The sequence below is a fragment of the Protopterus annectens genome, chromosome 8.part0 (genome assembly GCF_019279795.1).
Source record: "Protopterus annectens isolate FY-2018-M chromosome 8.part0, PAN1.0, whole genome shotgun sequence".
Classification (NCBI taxonomy): Eukaryota; Metazoa; Chordata; order Ceratodontiformes; family Protopteridae; genus Protopterus; species Protopterus annectens.
Window position 1 is genome coordinate 1,595,274,831 of NC_056741.1, and position 23,603 is coordinate 1,595,298,433.

The following is a 23,603-nucleotide window of genomic DNA, read 5'->3' on the forward strand; positions in this document are numbered from 1 at the left end:
GGAAGCTAGAAGACCTAGTACAAGGAAAGTGTACGCAGCAAAATGGAAGAGATTTTTATTTTGGAGTAAAGCAAAGAATTTGGAGATTTCTGAGCCTAATTTGAGTATGGCTCTTCAATATCTTACTGAGTTACTGGACAAGGGTCTATCCTTCTCTTCCATCAAGATTCATGCTGCAGCAATCTCAGCTCACTATGATTGTGACCCACCATTGTTTTCGCATCCCTTGTTCAAGCAGTTTCTTAGAGGGGCTAAGAATATAAGACCCCACGTAGAGCTCCTACTCCTGCTTGGGATCTCAATTTTGTGTTGGAAAAACTTACTCTACAACCTTTTGAGCCTGCGGCTACTGCTGAATTGAAATATTTGTCATGGAAGACTGCTTTTTTGTTGGCTATTACTTCTGCAAGAAGGGTGTCTGAGTTGCAGGCCCTTATGGCAGTCGAGCCCTTTTTGATTTTCCATAAGGATAGGGTATCATTACGTACTAATCCTTCCTTTATGCCTAAGGTGGTTTCTAGTGTGGCTTTAAACCAAACTATTCATTTGCCTACCTTTTATGCAGACCCCAAAATAAAGGGAGAAGATTTTGCATACTTTAGATGTACACAGGCAATTGCGTTATTACTTAAGCAGGACTAAGGATTTTAGGCAGTCTCAGCAGTTGTTTGTTTCTTTTGCTTTGAGTTCAGGGCAAGCCTGTGTCAAAACAAACTATTTCTAGGTGGATTGGCTTTTGCATTGCATTTTGTTATTCCCATCATGGCAAGGAGGTTCCAGCTGGGATTAGGCCTCATTCCACTAGGGCTACTGCCACTTCAACAGCATTTCTACGGGGTGGCAACTAAGGATATTTTGGAAGCAGCTACTTGGAGTTCAGTGCATACTTTCTCTAAGCATTATCACCTTCCTATCTACTCTAAGTCTAGGGCTGGTTTTGCCACAGCTGTTTTGCAAGGCATGTTGTCAGCTCCTGCTTCTTTATGATTTGCCAGCCTCCTTACCTCTGCTTTGGGATTCTACCCAATAGTAAGGACTGCAGCAATGGAAGGCGAAGAACATAGTACAGTTTTGTACCTACCATAAATGTAGATGTTCGAGGATTCCATTGCTGCAGTCCAATTTACCCTCCCTCCTTCCCTCTGTGTTTAGGGGTGGTTGTGTAGGTGATTTACCTGCTTATATTTTTGTATATATTGTTCATGTTTTGGTGCAGGTATTTTGGGCCTTGTCTTTTTAGGGTCTTCTGACATCTGGGGCAAGAAAAGACTGAGGATATGACGCCGGTCATGCGCATTAGTACCCTGACGTACTGACGTCAGTCTAATGCGCCCTGACCGACGTCAGCCTTATACTCTGGTATTCGGGCCGACTGGATGCGGACTATACCCAATAGTAAGGACTGCAGCAATGGAATCCTCGAACATCTACATTTATGGTAGGTACAAAACTGTACTTTTCAGCTGTCTAATTAGAGGGGCATTTAAATGTAATTTTGGATACTACAGTTAAATGCATATACCTAATCTACAAATCATGGTTAACTGGTATCTGAGGTTGACTGGCAATTTGTCAAAATACTACAGCACAGTTTCCTGATCATGCTGTTAAAAAAACATAATAATAATAATAATAATAATAATAATAATAATAATAGCCCTGATACTTCTCTGATGTTGGGCAATATCAGAGTAGAATACATTTTAGGGGGATGGGAGTGAAGAACGAGGCCATCCCAAACATATTTCTTTGGTGAAACAATACTTTTGAGGTGACTTTTTTTGCTTAATTATGGTTTAAGATGCCCTCCAAAGAAATGTACCTACCCAGTGAAATCCCCAACAATACACAGTTGGATCTATTTTGTAGAGAGACATTTTAGCCAGCATTGTGATTCCCACATAGATATTTTACCAGTATCCATCATGTACTATACTCCTTAACTGTGGTCTTATCCTGAAAGACCAGCTCAGTAAATAGGATCTCTATTCATCTGTGACAGTGAGACATGATACTACCAACCCCATTAACTCCAGTTAGGTTTTGTGAACCTTACTTCTTCCACTTTTGTCTATATGAGGAAGTTCATCATTCACATGGTGGCATATAATGTAATACAGAAGGCCAGGGGGTTGGATTCTTCCATTCCAGGCATCTTTCCCACCATTCATTTGTCCTCCTTTTAAACTGCTTGATCTGCTGAGGGTTACTCTGGCAGCAAACTGAGAAAAGTAGACCAGATGTCCTTATCCCAAACAGTCTCCAACTCTCCTTCTCAGGTCCTTAAGCACTCACAGGAAAGCTGAGAGAGAAAGAGAATCACTTTCCAATGTGTCCTGGGCCTTCCCCAATAGCTAACCCTAGTCGACCATGCCTGGTACACCTCCCATGGAGGCACCAGGTGTCTTCACTAAGCACTTGAGACCATATGAATTGACTCCTATCAGCCCAGAGACTACATCCCCAAATTTTCCTGAGCTGATTACCTCTCCACTTTATTATGTAAATTTATACCTTTCACCAGTTGTGCCTGTAGTCTCATTATGTAAAGTCATTATATAAAACTGATGATCATTGGTAAAGAATGAAGACAGACTGATCATCAAAAAGATTATCTTACAGCTCAGTTCCTCACTTTACCTCCACAATCTGGTACAACACTCACAATACAATGCCACTACTACACCCATCTGTAAATCTGTGTATTAATTTTCTTCATCTTTACTCCTAAAAACAAACAGAAAATGCACCCCCCTTACATTCCTGAACCAGATATTGCCCAGACTATGGTTGTGCTTTAATATCCAATCAATGAACATCATGAATGGAAAGGAACAACAATTTCCCTTGATGGAATCCTATACCAACTTTGAATGTATTCTACTTAACACTGAGTGTGCATACACACCTATCTTTCTCTATCTACCTCCTCACATACAAGGGTTGAATGACACAGCAGCAGCTGTTGGATCCAGTAATTTTGTATAATTTCCTGGAATACATTCCAGGGTATCCAGTCATATAACATCTGCAAGGTCATGTAACAGAAGTGGTGGTATTGGCAAACCTCACATAATTCCTGAAGCATCTACTCAAGGGTTAAGAATTCACCCATTTTCTACAGCTAGAATGAAACTTGCATTGGTTATCCTAAACCAGAGTCTTAACTACTGGATGAGTTCACCTTTGCAGTACCATGAGGTAGACTTCCCAAGGAGGATAAGGAACATGACCCTTAAAGGTGGAACATATCCTCCTGTACTGTTTTCCTGAAATGGGATCCAGTGTCCTAGTTTACCAGCATAGTGGCATTGACCCCAGTTAGACACATTGAAAAGAATTTTAATCATGGCAAGCCAACAATGTACAGAAATTTCTACAGTTCTATATGGATCTCAACCATTCCTGCAACCCAGTCACAATAAAAGCAATTAATAAGTGCAACAGAAATGGATCTTGTCACACCAGCTGCTGCTTTCATTTCCTCATTAGAATAAGTCAATTGGTCTGGATTGCAGAGTTTCTTAAAGTGTTTCTTCCACCTCCTCACACTGCACCCCATAGCCCCCCCCCCATGCAGAGAACAACCTGGGTACCATCCTACCTCAGCATCAGTCAATGGATAATCTGCCAGGACCATAAGAAAGTCATTCTTCATTGCCTTCCCAGACTCCTCCCACACAAAGGCCGTTCAGTGTCTGAAGTTGTTTCCTTCTCAGGCTGTTGGTAGTTATTGGATAAAATCCAGAGTTCTCTCCCTGGTAGCATTACATGGGAGGCTATTTAACTTGATAGGTTCTATCACCACCACTGGTGTCCACAAGCTTGTCCTAAGATTGCTAACATTGGCAAATACCAACTATCTCTAGCCAGAACTTTTTGCTGTGCCTCAAATATTAATGTTTTAACCAGCATTCATTCAATCCCCACATCCTCAGCCTTTACAGGCATAAGGAAGAAGCTCCTGCAGAGGTGAGAGTTAAACTAATCCTAGAAAGAAGCATCAACTAAGCATCCCCAGGATACCCTTACAACATGTTTTGGTTTTCCAGATCAGTACAGGCACGAACTCATCAAGATGACTAAGTCATCACAGACTGGTGAACAATTGACAGCTTACACCTTTTTGACTCGTGTCGTGATCATGTGATCTAAGGTCTGATGAAACATCTGCAAAATCCTTTACTGATTTTTTGGTGCAGAGTGCGCTGGCAACAGGTACACTTGGGAGGAACTTGAGATTGAGCACAGCTTATTACAGATATTTTATGATTCACATAAAAGTCCAAAAACAATCCACCACTCAGATTCAGATCCGGCAAGCTATTTTTCCAGTTGTGTCCTTCACAATACCCCCGACTTTCCTTATAAGAGTGCTGAGCTTTCCCACTATAGTTAAAGAAATTCACTGAACACTGCCTAAACAATCTCTAAGTATAACATGCTGACTATTTCAAACAGGTGTTAGATGAATATGAGCAAGCAACAAAAATAAAGTTTTCTTTTTCCAACTTATAGCCGTAGTGATGTGACATGCTCATCTGCTGGCATACACACCTACAATGCAGCATGCAGCCAGGACCTTATGCATATCCCCAACCTACCTAGACCCTTTCTTGAGGTTCAGTTCTGGAGTAGGAGAGAGACCAACTCTGCTCATGCATTCTATTTCCATTGCTGAGATTGTGCATAAAAGTAAGACCATCTAAGTTTTGCTACTACTTTTCAGGCCGTTGTGGAACAGCTTTGTTACCTTCTCCAGCAGGTTGATACCAATCTTCTGAAAAGCCACTTTGTGCTGCTGTGGCCTAGTCCCTCAGCCCTTGATGTTCATGTGTAACAGCTGACTGGTATCACACTCACCCTCAATCCTTTGACTTGTAAGTAATGAGCCCCCACTGTGTTGTCAACAACCTTTCTTTAAGGCTAAGCCTGACCAGACTATTTGGGTTAGCTGGCCACAAAAGTTTCAGTGTCAAACACCACACCCAGACCTGGCTAGAACTTTATGTACAACTTTGTTTCTCTGGCTACTTGTCTGAAAGCAGTTAGAAAAGGATGCTTCTACCAAAGCATAAAGCGCCAAACAGCACATTGCTCTAAGGATTAGAGGAACACACAAACCCCCTCCATCATAACAAAGTGATAATACCAGAAGGGGTTTACAGACCAACAATGTAAACTAGCAGCATTTTCCTCTAATTAAAGCATTCCCACTGCATCCAAATTTATGAGTTGAGTCTGGGCTACATATAAACCACCTCCTTTCACTAATCACAGTTTCCTTGTTTTATTAATGCAGTTTTGGTATGTTCTTGTATATAAACTAAGTATGGGTGATATACACTCATCTACACTCTAAGTTTATGTGTAATGTTATATTTTCTTCTGCTCACTTATCATTGTATGTATTTTATATAAACTCATAACGTAAGATATTCGAGTATGATTATCATTGCCTTTTTGGCCCGAGTTATGACTGAAAAGGGTCATTTGCCCATCTCATCCACACAAGTATTAGGCATGAACACCAAGGACTGAGGGAATAGGCCAGACACTTAAATGAACACATTTTTACAGTTTCACTGTGTCTTCATGGCTTTTACTTCATTTGAAAAAAAAATTCATTTCAACATTGAAATATTTCAGTGAAATGCATATATTAGGTAGAGAAATAGAAAATAATATGGCGAAGTGCTTGTTTTAAAGATTGCAACATCCCAACACACATGGCCAAACAGCATGCTGCATCATTTCACTCTATGCTTGCTTTTAATCCCGGTGTTACACATTATTCATATAAAATAGAGGAATAAACATGTCAAAGAGGCATTAACCACCTTACCTTGATGAAACTAGACACTTCATCACAATCTTTACCACAAAAGTCAGTTAAAATAATGAGTTCATGTTTCAGAAATAATATTCTGAAAATTATAAGCTCGGTACTAAAGAAAAAGTTTATCATATTATTTCAGTTACTGTAAAACACGCTTTATCTTGACTAAATCACTGAGAGAGTCATGACTGCATTTCACATACATGTTTACAAGAAAATATTTCTTAGCTGTGATGCACACTCAGCATAGTGTAATACATAGAGCTATTATATTTAACTTCAACCTTGGATACATTAATAATCCTCACTGACACCAGTCTTTATTACAGAGGTTAAGACTAAATCTCTCATGTGTACTGTTTACAATTTCTCATTTTTTACATTAAAAGCACAACCAGTATACAAGAACCTAATACTAAAGCTACATATAAATATTTCCAGAAACCTATTGCAAGAGGTTGGACGGGGAGCATGCTAATTCATATAGTCACACTTCTGGTAGTTACCCTTTATAATTTATAGTCATTGACTTAATCCAACTACGGCCTAACTGCTGGCTGTGGGAGTGTACCTCCATATCTTGCAGAAGGGTACAAGCAGGCTGTCACTGAACCTCTGGTTCTTCATTTCAAACAGTGCAGCTCTGTACTGCAGAATTTATCCTCTGATCTACTATTGTTCAAAATTAAACTGCAGTTTTCAGCACTACTTTTTAGTGATAAGAAGAGAATAATATTGTTTGATTTGTAACTCAAATGGTGCTTCTCTGCCTCCCAGCTTATAAATAGTGGGGGGGGGGGGGCAAATTCCTTTTGCATCCTGTTAATACTACATAATTTAAAAAAAAAAAAAAAAATATATATATATATATATATATATATATATATATTCTGCATGTTGCAGAATTCTGTAATTAAAAAAACACAGTTTAACAGTTCCTGAGGTTTAAACAAATCTATTTGCAAGGAAAATTAAAAAGTTCAGCTTTTTGCCAAAATGTGCATGTTGTTGAGATAGCAAGAAATTTAGTTGCTTTTCACTGCTGTCACAGAGTGTAAGGTCTTCCATCTCTCAGTGACTCGTACCAAAACAGTTTTTATAGAGCTTCATTTGCTTTCCCAAAAGAGGCAGGCATTTCAAAGAATGGAAAATTATATCCCTTATCCTGGCTTCGGGGATATACTTCAACCTCCTCCTTTCAGAGATAAACCTTTTGACTACTTTGCCACTCCCTGTGACTCTCATTCTTTCTCTCTTGGCTTCCTCTCATGACTAGATTGAGGAATTTAAATCTTACCAGGGTAATGAGCGTGAATTACAGCTATCTGCAGCCAATTTCCATTAACTGCTTGCCTTCCACCTGACTGTCTGCCCGAGTCAGAGCTAAAGACAAAGGCATAGGTTTTTTTTTAGGTACAGCAGCCATTACTGTTTCACATGACACCCCCACAGAATCATCAGTTTGAGTCCAAGTGGATAGGCTGTACACTTTAGACAGCCCACTAGCATTTAAGGCGTTGCTGCTAAGATGACATTTGATCATAAAGTTTTAGAGATGGCAAATCAACCCCCTCTGAGAGAGCTGAAGGTTGCTGTCATTTTGTCTGTAAAGCCACTGAAGATGGGCACAGTCTGCAATAAGTACCAACTGACATCCTAATAGATAATACTTAACAATGACAATGGTACTGTTGATGCCCAGTCACTCTCTAGAACTGAGTAGCATTTTCAACATTGCTTAGCTTTCTGGATTTATAAAAGAAAGGATGTTCCTCCCCCTACAGCCTGACACAGGACTATGCCTATGCCAACCTCACAGACATGTTTATTAAGAATTAGAAAAGTCTGAAGACCTTCACCTCAAAGAAAATGTTGCCCAATACATACAACCTATTTACATTGATAAAAATATCAGAAATCTATTATTTTTCCAAATAGTGGACCATGTTAAACACATCAGTTACATACAGTCAACAATCCAATCTATTCACTTAACTTCTAAATGTTTACCTATAAAAAACTCTTCTATACCCAGCTCATGATAGTTAATGTATATCTAACTACAGTCATTCTCAATAAATTTTACCCTACCTCATCACCAGAGTGTGTTTTTTGTAAGTTTCAAAGAGATGATTTATTACATATTCTATGGAGTTGTAAATCTTTTACAAATAATGGTGTTCCCTAAAAGTCAAACTAGAAAAAAATTGGATATGAGAAATCTACATTTTCTTGAGAATTTGCATTATTGCATATCCCCCCAAGTGGCTTAACACAACAAGATATTCACATTTTTATCACTTTATTTCCACTGATTAAACTCTTCATTACTCAAAACTGGCTTGATAATTCCAAAAATCACATCGGATGGTTTTAAGTAAACTGCTATTAAGTATATATCAACAAAAACTATTCTTACCAACCCTTCTAAACATTCCTGTTATGACAATTACTAGAATAAACTTTTTGACTCTATCTTAAAATATAATTTCTTAATATTAATCCCTAAAATTCATCTGTCTTTATACATCAACTCTTCTAATTACTAATTTAAACATATAAATATTGCATTTTCTTACTTTTTTATACTATCTATTGCCTTTCTCTAAAATTACCTTTTTTAAATATGACTTAATCTTGTTTTTCTGGGCTTCTGGCATTTTACTGTGTATATAGAATTCTGTGTACTTAGTTTATATTATTTTGTGCATATGTTATTGCTTTGCCTTCTCACTGTATTTTTATTCTTTCTATATGCTAATCATTTTAGGCATTTTTATGTTGTTGTGGGTATAAAATTTAAAATACAAAATAAAGAATTAGAAAAGTCTGGGGCTATAAATACTTATTCTTAACACAGCATATTTTTTAGTTACCTAAAGGCTTTCTCTGGTTCCACAGTCCACGTTACCATCAAGGGAGCCTAACAACTGCTCAGGCCACACAAGGGACAAGCAATGGGTAGCAGAGTCAGGGGAAATTTACCATGATAATAAAACAGGCCTTAAAAAGCCTTAATCTGTTTTTAATAATTGGTATGGGCCAGTTCTGCTCTGTTTTTATTTTTCAGGCTGTGCTTTCACTATCCCCTGGCCTGGTTACATAGCTCAAATAGCAGGCTTCTGCCATACCTAACTTGCAGTTGGCTGGCTTAGCAGTTAATCCCACTTCACAAGAGAATTTAAAGTGGCTTCAACTTTAATTAAATGGCTTTCTAAATCTATAAGGAATATTGCTAAATCACCCAGGAAAGCTGTAGCAGATCTTGTATGGGGTTCTAGGAATTTTGTCTGGAAGACTAAAGCTGCTGTCCGGTGAGCAAAATGTAGGACTTTGTTCCAGTCCATCAGTTGTGATAAATGCCATTCTTCATTAGCTTCTGGTGTCTAGTGAAATTTGTCTACAGCCTTTGGCTAGGTCCAGACTGTACATAAACCTAGCCTCTTCCAATTTTTTTAAAAATTTCATCCACTCTTGGCATGGGATATTAATCAAATTTAGACATGCTGTTTAACCTTTCTGAAGTTGTTGCAAAGCCATACAGACTTAACAGGTTTGAGAAACAGTAAACTAGTACTGTTCCAAGTCAGTCTAAGTTTCTTTAACTGCTTGCTATTGAGATCCTGGCATTTGCTTTGGTTTTATGTTTACTTTCTCAACAGGCATGGTTTCAGTGTTATGTTTATTTAAATTGGTTCTAATTAGTAGTTCTGAAAACATGCTCTCATTCCCGAGAACAATTTTTTTCAGTTCTTGTTTCTGAAACAATGGTAACGTCTCCCCTATTCCGAGTTCATTAAATGATAGTAGCACCCTTTGCTGGTGGAGTCTGTATCTCAAGACTCCCGAAGCAATTAGGAAGGAAGAATGTAAAGACCTAAATGAAGATAGGTTTGTGGTCCTGAAAAGTACTTTTGGTACTTGCCTCTGCTCCTTCAAAACCTGAGTTGATTGAAGATTACAACAAGTCGTTTCTCCTACTGAGTATCAGTTATCACTGCCTCATTTTTCTGCATCTGGTTCAAAGTATACAAAGTGGCCTTAAATCTGTTTCCAAATAAAAGCTTTATTCTTCTTATTCGATGGATGAGTGCTTTGTTACATAATGAATCTTTTCAACTTATATACATGCCTTTACAATGCTCAATGGAGGCTTTGTCAGGATTGAGGGCTCTCAAAGGCTGACACACATCAAGAGGTGACGAACCTGCCAGCTTGCGCCTTAATTTGCATGTTGAACTGATTGGGCATATTCAAAGTAAGCAAGTCCAGCCTGGACACCTTTCCCTTAAAATAGTTTGACAGCAGTGGTAAAAGTGGTAATGCGTTTCCATTAAGTTACATGACACTTTTTGTCTAGATGTCATCAGATCTACCAAATTAATAAAGAGACACTATAAACCTCAGAAGTCCACAAACTGCCACCCAGATAATTATCAGTACATAGTATATTACAGTAGTTGCATTAAATTTAAATATAGGATGGCATCCACTTAAATCCAATTATAACTGTATCTGCCCCACCTGACTGTGTAAAACCTGGTTCCTGTTTTTATGGGGAATCTGTGGGTGAAAGCGAAATATAGTAAATATGTCATGGGCAAGAATGATTAAAAGGCATTGAGAGAAAATTATACCAGCTTAGGATTCCTGGTTTTACAGGGAAATGTATATCGCTTGCAGAAGTGATCAGATCTTTTTGTAGCATCCTTTGTTAGGATGATCAGCAGGTTAAAATGTACAGTAGAGAGTCAATTATCTGAAGTAATTGGGACCCTGGGTAGTTTGGATAATCAAATTCTTTGGATAATCAAACATATAATTGAACTGGATTAAAAAACTTCTAAAATCTTATTTTTTCTACATGCAAGGAATAAACTTTTCAATCATTCAGTGATTCCAGTGGACAAAAAAGAATATTTTTCACACACCAGCAGGCTACAAGCTCAAAAAACACACACAAGTGAATATGTATAATGTTTACATATTTAGACTATCATTTTTCATAATTGGAAACTTTGGAAAGTTGCGTTCGGATAATCGACTTTTGAATACTCGACTCTCTACTGTAAAACATTTTCTGGATAAAGTATAAATGGATGTTAGAAATTATACCAGTTAAAATTTCTTGCTTTTATGGGGAGATATACTGGAAAAGTAGCCTCGTGACCCAGTTCATCTGCCCTTTGGGATATTTAACCAAAGCACAAAACAATGATGTTAATAGTCACTCCCTTCTTTAATAGAGTATTATTTCAGGGTTTTTTTTTTTTGTGTGTGTGTGTGTGTGTGTGTGTGTGTGTGTGTGTGTGTGTGTGTGTGTGTGTGTGTATTAACCAGTCTGGGCTCAGCATGCTTCAGTGTTTAATGGCACAGGGGGTAGATATGAACCATTGCATCACAGAAGGAAGGGTTATGATAATTCTTCAATTAGATGTACAGAACAATACAAATAAAAACAAAAAACAACTTATAGTGCATTATTTTTGTATTCTGAGTTCTAGACACATTTCAATACATTTTATATTATAACTGATAGAACTTCCGTTTCCCCGTTTGCCTTTACTTATAATCCGCTTCACATACTTGCACTAAAATTTCAAATGACTCTTGCCACATTGAGAGGAATTTCCTATCAACAGGGAAAAGCAACACAATTACTTTATGTCACATTTTGATGAGCATTTTTAAATGCTGCTTTTTGTGTTTCTGTGCCTTTTCCATACAATTTCTTACTATATTATTAAAACTATTAACCTACTCCATAGATCTAAAAAGTGTTCTATCAACCTTTTAAGGGGGGGGGGGGTTACTCCACCAGTGTTTTCTTTTCTAGATATAGCAAGCCTCTGATAGGTTCATAGGTTCATACTAGGCTATCTGCCCTAGGGCATTTATAAGCCTAGCCAGAATGTGTTTGGCTTTCGCCACCCATTTTAAATTTATTTTGCTATGCCCTTTTTCGAGGTTAGTATACTGTGCCTCTGTCTAACAGTGACACAGAAGTGATACCCGGGGTAAACCTACGATCTCCCATCCACTCATCAAGATTCCTCTTGAAGAGAGTCAATGAGGGACTCTGCCTAACCTGGACTGGGATTTTATTCCAGAGTGAAGGGAGCCTCTGGGTTATGAATCTGTCCCTCCAGCATGTCCTATTTATTTCAGTGCTGAGGTTCAAGTCTCTCAAGCGCGCAGCTTGATGGGATTTGGATTTTCTGAGGTGCAGCATGTCCATTAATTCCGGGTTGGACATGGCTTTATACGTCAGGCACAGATCACCTCTGAACAGGCGGTATGCCACTGAGTAGAGCTGGAGTTTCTTTAACTGGGCAGCATATGGCATCTGTTTGAGCCCTTTGATCCACTTGGTGAGGTACTTTTGGGGTCTTTCCAGTTGCTGCAGGTGTCTGGTAAGGTACATCCCAAAAGGGGCATTGTACTCAATTATGGGCCTGATGAGGGATGAGTAAAGAGGCACGATGACCTCCCTGATCTACATGTGAATCCCTTCATGATTAGGTGGGCTATATAAAATGTTTTTCTAACCACTTTGGCCACGTGGTTGTCAAATGAGTGATTGCTATCAACTTGGGTCCCCAGGTCCCTAATTACTTCTTCTGTACTTAATGGATTACCACCTATGTGGTAATTTGTGGGCACTTTGTTTTGGCCAAAGGGGATGACTATACACTTTTGGCATTTAGCTTGAGGCCATGGCTCTGGCACCAGTTGTCTGTTTCTATGAGGCCCTTTTGGAGGATGCTTGTGTCGGCTGGAGAGTCGATTATGGTGCCCAGTTTGCAGTCATCTGCGAACTTGGTCAGCCACAGTCCTTCCATGTTGGCCTGTACCTCCGAGAAATATATACTGAACAAGAGAGGTCCCAGGACTGAGCCTTGTGGGACACCACTTGTAACTGGTTTGGAGTCTGACATGGCTCCAGCAATTCTAACCATGTGGGTTCTGTCCATGAGCCAGTTTGCAATCCATCTAGTGACATAGGGGTTTATATTTAAGCTGGTGAGCTTATCTAGAATGCCCGAGTGGGGTATTGTATCAAAGGCTTTAGCGAGGTCCAGGTAGGCTGTGTGGACCACCTTCCCCTCGTCAATCGCCTTGGTGACTGTTTCAAAGAAATCAACCAGGTTTAAAAGGCAGGATCTGCCCTTAACAAAGCCGAACTGGGTAGGATCCAGTGTCTGTAGGTCCCCAATATCTTTATTTATGAGGTCCATGATGATCCTTTCCATAGCTTTGCAGACTAAGCTAGTCAGGCTTATGGGGCAATAGTTTCCAGGATCCGTTGAGGCACCACCTTTATGGAGAGGGACCACTGTTGCTGTACGCCACTCTTTGGGCACATATCCTGTAGTAAGGCTGAGATTGAACAGTAGTTTTATGTTTGGGTTTAGCTCTTCTTGGAGTTCATGTAGGACTCAGCCCGGGACACCATCTGGTCCCATTGATGCTGTGTTTTTTGCTTTGGAGAGGGCGGCTCTTACCTGACCATCTGAGATGTCAGGGGGGCAGCACTCTGCTGGGATAGATATTTGCCCTTTTGGTGGGGAGGGGGGGAGAAGTTTGCGCTGAACCTGTCAGCTAGGATGTTGGCAATGTCTGTGGGTTCAGTGTATTTTTTGTCATTTTAGACTAATTCTGAGCATATCTGGGAATTACCACCCAGGTTCCTAATATAACTAAAGAAAGCCTTGTGATTATCCTCAGTGTCCTGTGCAATTATTCTCTCGAAGCTGGCCTCAGACAATTTTATGAGTGCCCGTAATATTTTGCTAATACTGATCAGTGATGCCTTCCCTTTTTGGGATTTTGCTCTATCATTTACTAGCTTCCTCCTTCTATTGTATAGTTTGTTTATGGCTGGGGTCCACCAGACAGGACGTCTGCCTTTGGAGGATTGGGTCTTGGTTTTATTCGGGATCGCATGATCCATGCATTCCTGAAGGTGTTCATAGAATGCGTTTATAAAGGATTCTGCGGTCTGGGCCATATTTTCCACAGGCCTGGGGGCTTTGAAGGATTCCACTTTGGTTTTGAGGAGTGTGAAATTTGTTTTAGAGAAGGTTTTCACTGTGGTTTTCTGGGCAGGGGTTGGGGTCAGGATGTGAATATCCAGTAAGATTAGTTTATGGTCTGATCTTACCAGTGAGGGATACACTTCTGGTCTGGAGCATAGAGTCCCCATGTTGGTGATGATCAGGTCCAGTATGTTTTCCCCTCTTGTGGGAGTGGTAACAAGTTGTTCCATAGCATTTGAGTTTATAAATTCTAGGAACCTTTGGGCTAGGGTGTTGGAGCTAGAGTAATGCTCCCAGTCTATGTTTGGGTAGTTGAAGTCGCCTAATATAATGGTGTTTGGAGAGACCTTCATATTTTCCAGTGTTCTCAGGAAGAGTGTGGTTTCCTTCCTCCTGACAGGTTATGTCTCTCACATGTTTGGAATTTGTTGGGAGGAGGAGAGGGTTGTCTGTGTACATGAGGCAGTTGTAACATTGCTTCAAGATTTTAAGTGCAATGTGTTGCAGGTAACTTAAATGCAAAAACAACAAACAACAACTTTGTTTCAGTGAAAAGGAAATAAGTAAAACAAAGCTAGATTCAGCAGGCCCTGATCTAGTCGCAGCTGGTGTCCCATTTTCTCCCATCTTGCTCTAATGTCTGTGTTACAAAAGATATCTAGATTTATTAAAGCACTCAACTAGCCCATTAGTTTGAGGGTATTAACTTTGCTAGATGTTTCACTTCAAAAAACAGACAAAGTTCACACATTACTCTGGAAGTGAATAGGGTACCTAGGTCAGTAAAATGTATTGCAGATTTCTACCCTCAAAAACATAACTATTATGATTACTTTTGCTATGGGCTTTGCATTCACTCTTTGCATGGGAATTGCCTCATGACATTTTGTTGCATAATCAATAACTACCAAGATATTCTGATGGCCACTAAGTAGCTTTACATGTGAACCCACAATGTCCATTGCTATATGTTCAAAAAGGGCATCCACAATGGATAAGAGTATCAAGGGACCTCTTAATCCTGTGTTAGTTGCTGTCCTTTGATACTCTGTACAGACTATAAAAAAGTTTCCAGTGTCCTTCATAACACCAGGCCGGTAAACACAGTCAAACTCTAGCCTTTTTCTTATCCTTTCCTAAATGACCTCCCAAGTATGGATGTAGTTATAAAAGGTTTTGGACATGATAACTTGCTCACTGTCTGCTGTCCTAAGTTACCCTGTGTTAGTAGATCATTTTTAAATTCAAAGAATAGGAACGAAGTGGATGCACTTCTGTTCTACTCATTCCCCATCTACCCTCTCTGTTCAAATTCTCACAAGTTGTCTGGAGATCAGCCAACTCAGAATTTTCATCAGTATTCTGGCATGATGTAAAGGCCATGGTTTCTTCTCCTACAAATAATGGTATAGTCTTTTCCCTCTTCATCTAGTTTTTCCCCTATAAAAGACAATTAAACAAACATTTTCTTCCACATGGTTACTAGCAATTTCCTTTATCCTCATCAGTAGTAGTTTTAGTTGCATTAACCTTAGAATGCAGATTCTGTTTTGGCTGTCTGCAAGGGAGAAGCTTAAGACTTTATTCAAGTCTGCCCTTTTCTTCAGTATGCGACTCATCACTTCCATTTTCTGCACCTTAAATATGGGCCTTTCTCTGTCAGTCTCTATAACTACCTCTTTTATCACTTTAACTACTGGATTTTTTTGATAAAACTCACCTTCCTAGTCAGTTTCTACACCAACTTCTTTTGTTACATCTGCTACTGGAATCTTTTGGTAAGATTTAGTACCTGATTATTCTAACCCTTTCATCAAGAGCAAAATCTTAGCTCATTCTAAAAGCTCTAGCTCCAGCATTTTTGTTTCACAGTGTTTTGCATTTCTATCAGCACATCTGGTTGACCCTTTCTCTAATTGCACCCATAGTTCTTTAGTCATCACATCAAGTGTAAAAATTAAGCACGAGAGCTACACTATTTAACACTTTACCCAAGAGTCTCTGTTTTTACTTCTATTGTATTGTATGGTATTCCATTCTCTTCCCGTGTATATATATCACTTTAGTTTTCAGATTTCTACTGTTTTTATGGTTGCAGACATATTGGGAATTCTATTACTATAAACATGCTTCTTGAATCCAGCAATCCCTGCATCTTTCTTTTGTCAACAGCAATATTACTTTTGACATGTTTAGTAATAGCAAGATAACCAAACACAGATTCTACACCTGTAGTTGTTAAAAATTAGGTATCATCACCACATTTTAAAGGTACTACACTTTCTCGATTACTATTTTACAGGCTTCGTACTGTTCTTATCATCTGTGCAGTACTTGGCTACAGGTCCTTTTCTAGACTATTTTAATTAAACCAACTCAGGTGGTAATTTTTCTTGGTTACTGCCAAAGAAGCATATTTAGCTGAGCATTTATTTGCCATTTGTGCAAGCAAATCTAACTCAGAATTTGCAATTTCAGTTGGCAATAAACGTATTGAAATAACTGTTCAGAACATATAGGATCATGCTGAGATGCCATTCTTTAGTTATTCAGGAAATTTATCTGCAGGTCATCATTGCAGAATTCTAATTTACAGAGTTTTAAAATATGTATTCAATTAGCCATTTGTGATCATAATGGTCTAACCATGTTGAGTGACCAGTTATGAACCTAAGGGACTAGGCCTACAGCTGAAGCTCCAATCATAAACAAAATCCATTGATTCAGTTTTTGGGAGTCAGGTACATCAGCATTTCTGAGGTCCACATAAGTTTTCATTGAGAGTCAGTTTAGTCAAGATGATAGAATTCTAGCCCACTTACAAGTTTATTTAGAAGAAAAATGAAATTGTTAATGTTTTAGCCAAAATTTGGGGGCTTAATATTAATACAGCATTTCTTCACATTTTTCTCTGTATATATATATATATATATATATATATATATATATATATATATATGCTCCACCTCATGGTGACACAGATGAAACTTATAGACAGTCAGTCTATTTATCTGAACAGGTACTTCAAGTAATACAAAAACCCATTCTTCAGATTCAGGATAAAAACCTTTTTTTTCCCCCCTGGCTTCAGAGATATCTTCCAAATGAATCATTTAATGGGAAATATTTTCACTAACCCTCCTGTCACTCCATTATGCTCCTCTTGGCTTCCTCTCTCCACATAGGAGACAGAAAAAATGGTATCCAATTCTTCACAGGACAGTAGGCCTGAAATAGCTGTACACATAGCTGACTCCCACTACCTTCTTGTCTTGTTGTGTTCTTTAGCTTTAGAAAGAAGACGCGGGACAACTGTGTGCTGTTGCTACCAACTCCAAACTTTATTGACAAGCCAACGCACATGTACATACATCCTGTCTCAATCTCACGCCACGCACCTCCCCCCCAGAAAGCTAAGGCAAGCTGAAGCAAACCCAGATGTCCATCACATCACTTTCTATTTTTTCCCTTTCCTTTTCTTCTTATTACAAAACCCAGAACTATTCACTTCTTCAACTGCTACACCTCCAAACTGCATCGGAAACACAGTTAGCTTTACTATGTTCTTAGCATTACAACACACATTACATTACAGCTAGATCTGATCAGATCCAATCGGTCGGTCCGGCTTGTTAATACCCTTCCTGATCTGATCTCACACCACCCACACCATACACTGTGGTTTCCAGGGCCAGCTGCAGGTGGCAGGCCTCAACCTCTCTCCACAAGCCTTCTCCAGTCAGGCAGCACAGGTCCAACTGCGGGTGAGGAACGAAGTGGGGCTGCTTGTAATCTTTTAACAGCAACCCATCTTTTCGGTGGTTAGGGGTAGAATCTGGCCAGTAGAAGGCTTCACCTGCATGTTTTCCACAATGCTGTTCATATAGATATCCGTGTCCTCCATTGTTTCCTCCAGTGTTAGCCTGGTTTTAAGTGGAGAAACGTGATGACATCTGCCACCCACAGTGACTTCTGCTGCAGCATTGCTGCACTGTGTGAAAGAACTTCATCAGTCTCATCCTGAAGGTTGGATTCACAAGAGGTAGAAGATCAGTGCTTGACCTCAAAAATGGAAACCAGTGGTTTGTGAGTTTCTAGACGAGCCTCTTTCTCAACCTGGGCATATCTTTGCTCTGTAGGTGAGAGTGACCTTGATACATTGAATGCCTTTTCTGGTCCCCACCCCAGTACCAGCTGTTCTTCTTTGATAAATAGTCTCTCTCAGAGCCCTCCTCCCAGCCAAGCCAAATGAGGATGACCTTTCCCACCTGATTCACCATGCCCAGGTTCTCCTACTGTAGCACACTGGGCTTCCATCTCCAGTCTCTTTAAAGCCGCGCTGAAGTCGGGGGCATCGCTCCTCCCCCCTACCCGCACCCCCCACCAGCACGTCATCCATGCAATCCACACCACCTCTAGTCCTTCAATGACCTCCTGACATCATGCTGAAGTGTTTGCTGCGAGTTAATGCCAAAGGAAGGCGAGATTGAAACAAAAACGAAGAGTTATGAATGTATGGGTAGCAGCCTCCTCCTGACAAAGTAGGTTGCCAAAATCCAGCATCCATCCAGTTTACTAAACACCTTAAGCAACACATGCAGCATCCCGCATCAATCAGCCCAGGGACAAGTGTCCCAATCTCCCTGCTCACATATTCATTGTAACTTACACACAATCTCAGTCTGTTACTGTCTTTCTTTGTACTTTCTTTGGAAATCATGCCTGCACACCAGTCAGTAGGTTCTTCCATTCCATTAATTCAACGACACCATCGCGTCTCCATCCGCATTCTCTTTTCCTTCCTTCCCCATCAATGGTAACCTGGTAGGGTCTGGGGAGTTCAGAGAGTAGCTGAATCGCACACTTCATTTTTATGGGGTATCCCCGACTCACTACCCCAACCCAGGAGCACAGTTCAGGTAAGGGGTCTTCAAAGACTCCATGGTGATAGTATCAACACGCTTCAGGAGACCCAGCCCCAAAATAGCAATAAGGAGTCCAAGTGGCGTCTGAGTGCTGCCAACACTCATACTCTTCTGTATGTCTGTCTTTGTTTCTCCCCAAGCCCAAGCTCCCAGTCCGCAACGCCAGTGTGGACTTACTCCTCCATGACTGTCTGACTCAAATTCAAGGGTAAAGCAATTCATACTATGCCACTACAACATCCCAGGATGCTAACAAAATAGCAAGAAAGATGAACTCTTCTGATCCACTTGAATCACTTTTCAGGTAGAGCATACTGTCAGGTTTTGTGCCTAAGAGATAGAAGATGGCTACAGGCTACAGTCATTCCCCCTGCACAATGGAGGTCCAACCACTGATCCAGTTACCTACACATAAGTCTGACCAGCCTCATATAAAAGGCCATGGAAAGAATCATCATGGACATGATAAATGAGGACATAGGTAACCTGCAAATGCTGGACCTATCACAGTTTGACTTTGTTAAAGGAAGGCCATGCCTATTAAATCTAGTTGACTTCGTTGAGAGGGTTACTAAAGCAATGGATGAGGGAAAGCCTGTGCACATAAGGTTTAAACCCTTTTATCATCCACTGGATACCCAACTGGATCACTGATAGGACCCAGGAGGTAAAGATAGGTGAGGCTACTTCCACCAAGATGGCCATCACTATCAGCGTCCCCCAGGGCTCAGTACTGGGCCTGCTCCTTTTTGCATCTCTTTCTCTGAAATGGAAACAAACACTGAAAGTTTATGGCTGACTACATTTGCAGATGAATGCAAGCTGAGGGTTATCAACTTCCCTGCAGACACTAGCATTCTTCAAGAAGGTCTATCTCTGACTAACAAATGGTGCCATAGTCACGTTCTTAAACTCAATGCTAAGAAATGCACAATTTTACACTTTTGGACCATCCCAGCTTAATACCATGATGATAATATGCCCCTGAGATTCAACCCACTGGTCAGGGATCTGGGTACACATGTATACAGTAGCTTTACATTTGACCACCATGGGCCAAATTGGTGAGAAAATTCTCTTATGTTGTGCAATGTATAAGCAAGGGTATTGCATCTAGGTCAAAAGAGGTCATTATCCCACTGTACACTGTTTTATCAGGCCAATCACAGAGTACAAAATCTCCCTTTGGTATGTATCTGACCAGGCATATGCAGCAACTAGAGTGTTCTCAAAGGTTCTTTTCAAAAATTATACAAGTCATAAAAAAACCTGTCTTACACAGAGTACGTTAAAGCCTTTTTCCTATACTCAGTCTCCTATAGATTTCTAAGGGGATATCTATGCCTGGCTTACAGGACATTCACAAATAGCACACTTATGATTCTCCCACACTTATTCTTAAGTTAAACAGTACCAAAAATACAAGACTTAGAGACATGAATTTTGTTTGTGACACGCTTGTGATTTAAATAGGACCTTCTGGAGAGACAGGTATGTATTCCAGAGACTACCCATCTCTGGAACAGGCTTCCCATCTATGTAAAGCAGAGTTACTCCCTAACCCAATTCAAGTGTAACTTTGACAACTTGATGGGGAACAGGAAATTCATCCCTGGTTTGGCACCTATGCCTGTAATGGACACAAGCAGCCTGTAAATGGTTCATCTCCCAATCCTACTTACACTTATCAAGGGTACCAGAACTTGTCAGAGATTTGGGATGCATGGCCAGGCTTAAAAGGGCCCTTGTGGTCATTAGCCTAATAAAAACCTATGAACCTATGAAGTATGTCCCAGACAATGCTTCTCCAATGGAACAGGCTTCCCATGCATGTGAAGCTGAGTTCATCTATGACCTAATTTAAGTGCAAACTAGGCCAGTGAATGGGGAACAGAAAATTTACAGTGAGTCTGGTACTCATGTCCCTTATGGACAGAGGTAGCTTATTAATGCCTAAAACTAAATGTTCTCTTTGGATACAGGATGTCATTATTCTTTCTGGAAAACTTGGCTAGGCTAACAAAATACTTGCCATTCATTAGCCATATATCATACACAGTTAACTCATCTAAATTCTTTTTAGTGGTAAAGACAAGTAATACATCTTCATTTGTCTTATCACTTAGCCTTTTCTGGATGAAGATACCTCCTTTTAAAGGGAAATCAGCTACATTTAGATTACCAAGAGTGATATCACTTCGCAGCATGTTACCTCTGCATTTATAATGAGCTCTCCTAACTTGCTGTAACAATGCATGCCTACTAGGGAGTGTGGGTGCATATTCTAATGAGGAGGAAGCTATGGCATTATCTACAATCAGACAAGGGGACTCTCAAGATAACATAGCTCTCTCTTTCAAGTTATGACACACAGCATATGTTTCTACTTCAGTGGGATCTCCTGTGTGGTGATGTGGTACAGATTTTAGCAGTCTTCACCTGATGTGACGCAGGCAGTTATAGATCAACACTTGCATTTCTCACTTAACTTGTGAGTGCAGCAGCAATAATTTTTACATTTAGTGCACTTTTCCAGATGATACGTGTAACCATCTACCAATAGAATCTTTTTACCTTTTTTGAGAAATGCTAGTGTTTTACAGTTGTCCTAGCACTCCAGGAGATAGTTCCTGTGCATTTGCCATATTAATAGGTGATACGTAGTACACCATTGCTACGTGATGTCTCTTTACATACTCTCAGTATGTCAGCTATAGGCTGACTGATACGTTGATCTGATGGGTTTTCGTTTAAATAAATTTTCGATATTCCGTGCTTTTGTTGTACTGTGCTCGGTGAAAAGCGTTTTGATGTCATGTACCTTTGATATTTAAACATAGACCCATATATATATATATATATATATATATATATATATATATATATATATATATATATATATATATATATATATATATATATATATATATATATGTATATATATATATATATATATATGTGTGTGTGTGTGTGTGTATACACACACACACCTGTGTGTGTGTGTGTGTGTGTGTGTGTGTGTGTGTGTGTGTGTGTGTGTGTGTGTGTGTGTGTGTGTATGTGTAAAACATATAAAACATACAGTGTGGCACACCATTTTCCAATGTATGCCTAACTCTTTCATTATGTAACCTCACTGGCCATTGCAACTTTGTGGCATAGACCAACTCACAATGGACCAGATGCTAGTACTCCAGAATGGCTTTGCTCCAAATGGAGTGACAAGCAGTGGCTTCATGGTAGGACTTGCAGACGAAAGCATATTCTCTCTTACTTGCTAGTCCCTAGTTAACCATTTTTGCACAAGCTCACAAAAAAACCTTCAATAGGAGAAACTACTGTTCAAGTCCTTGTGTCCACCATTCTAAAACATGTAACTTTCACCCATCTTAACTGATCTCCAATTATCGGCTTGTTCCATGACCGTAGGTTCTTATAGCATGAGTGGTTAACCAATGTTTGATCAGAAAATTCTGGCAATCATTTCATTTATTGTGGTTTGGATTGTCATATACAATGTCTTATTAAAAAGTATTTCAAGTACCCAAGACACTGCCTACCAGCACAGGCAGGACGTTGTTCATGCCAGTTCCTGACATAAGGACGGGCCAGGCAACATTATTATAACTATGAATGCTACAAAACAAAGGACACTGTAGAACTTATAAACAACAATGTTCATATATGTCTTATTTTATTTATGGATGCGTATTCATTTTATTTATATTTAATTATTTAGAATGTTTATAATTTCATCCCAAACCTGCTATCACAGTACATAGAGTGGAAGATGAAAATAAGCATAGCCAGCCAGTACCACCCATGAAAATATACATGACAAACAAATTGTTATTAGAATATAAGACAGTTTCACTATACACTGCACAAAGACTCATTCATCTATGTCTCTCTCTCTCACCATCCTTTGCTGACTGGGTTAGACCCACTAGGCTAGTGGCTTATTTTCAGGGGATTTTCAAGATGGCATTTCCACTACTACAGGAAACTTGGTCAGGGTACTGTAGAATTTTCCCAACTCTTCATTGTGAGGGGGAAGATTTTTTCTGCTGTACTTCCTGCTTCTGTTCCTGGTGATGCTGTAGCTAGGAGAACCTGCATAGTCATGGATGGAGAACTAAGTTGTTCTGTTGGGGATAACAGTATTGTTGCCAGTCAGACAGAAAACTATTAAAATGTGAGGGGGGGTTAGAAATAAGTTAGCATCTTCCTGGCTTTAAACTTCAGGATTTTGAAATTGTTGTTGTAACTGAAATGGCTTCTGGAGGTTTTGCTGATGAAAAACTAGTTGGCTTATTGAACAAAGGTAATCCTGGAGAAGTGTCTAAGATTTCAGGGTTGGATATGATGGAGAAGGTCTTCAGAATGGACATTGAGTTGGGCAGAAAGGAAATGAGTCATGAATTAGATGCGCATAAGAGTACAGATGGGATTCAATCTGGAAAATTGTATACTGATGCAGTTAGAAGAACAAAAGGTACTGTAAGCTTTATTAAAAAAGAAAAAAAAGGTTTGCTGTTTAGGTAACAATGAAGAAATAATAGATATTTTGTGTGGGATACAAACCTTTGGGATTTGAAGCAAAATACATTAGATCCATGATTCATTTGGGGAGAGAGACATTTGTAACAACATTTGAGACTACAAACTTAATGGCAAGATTTTTGCTTAATTGTGAAAAAATGGTGACTGCTAACCATGGAATGACCTTATATTTTCCTGGCAAGGGACTTGATTAAAAAGTGTTTAGTTAATTTTGCACTGATGAAATTGAGTTAAAAG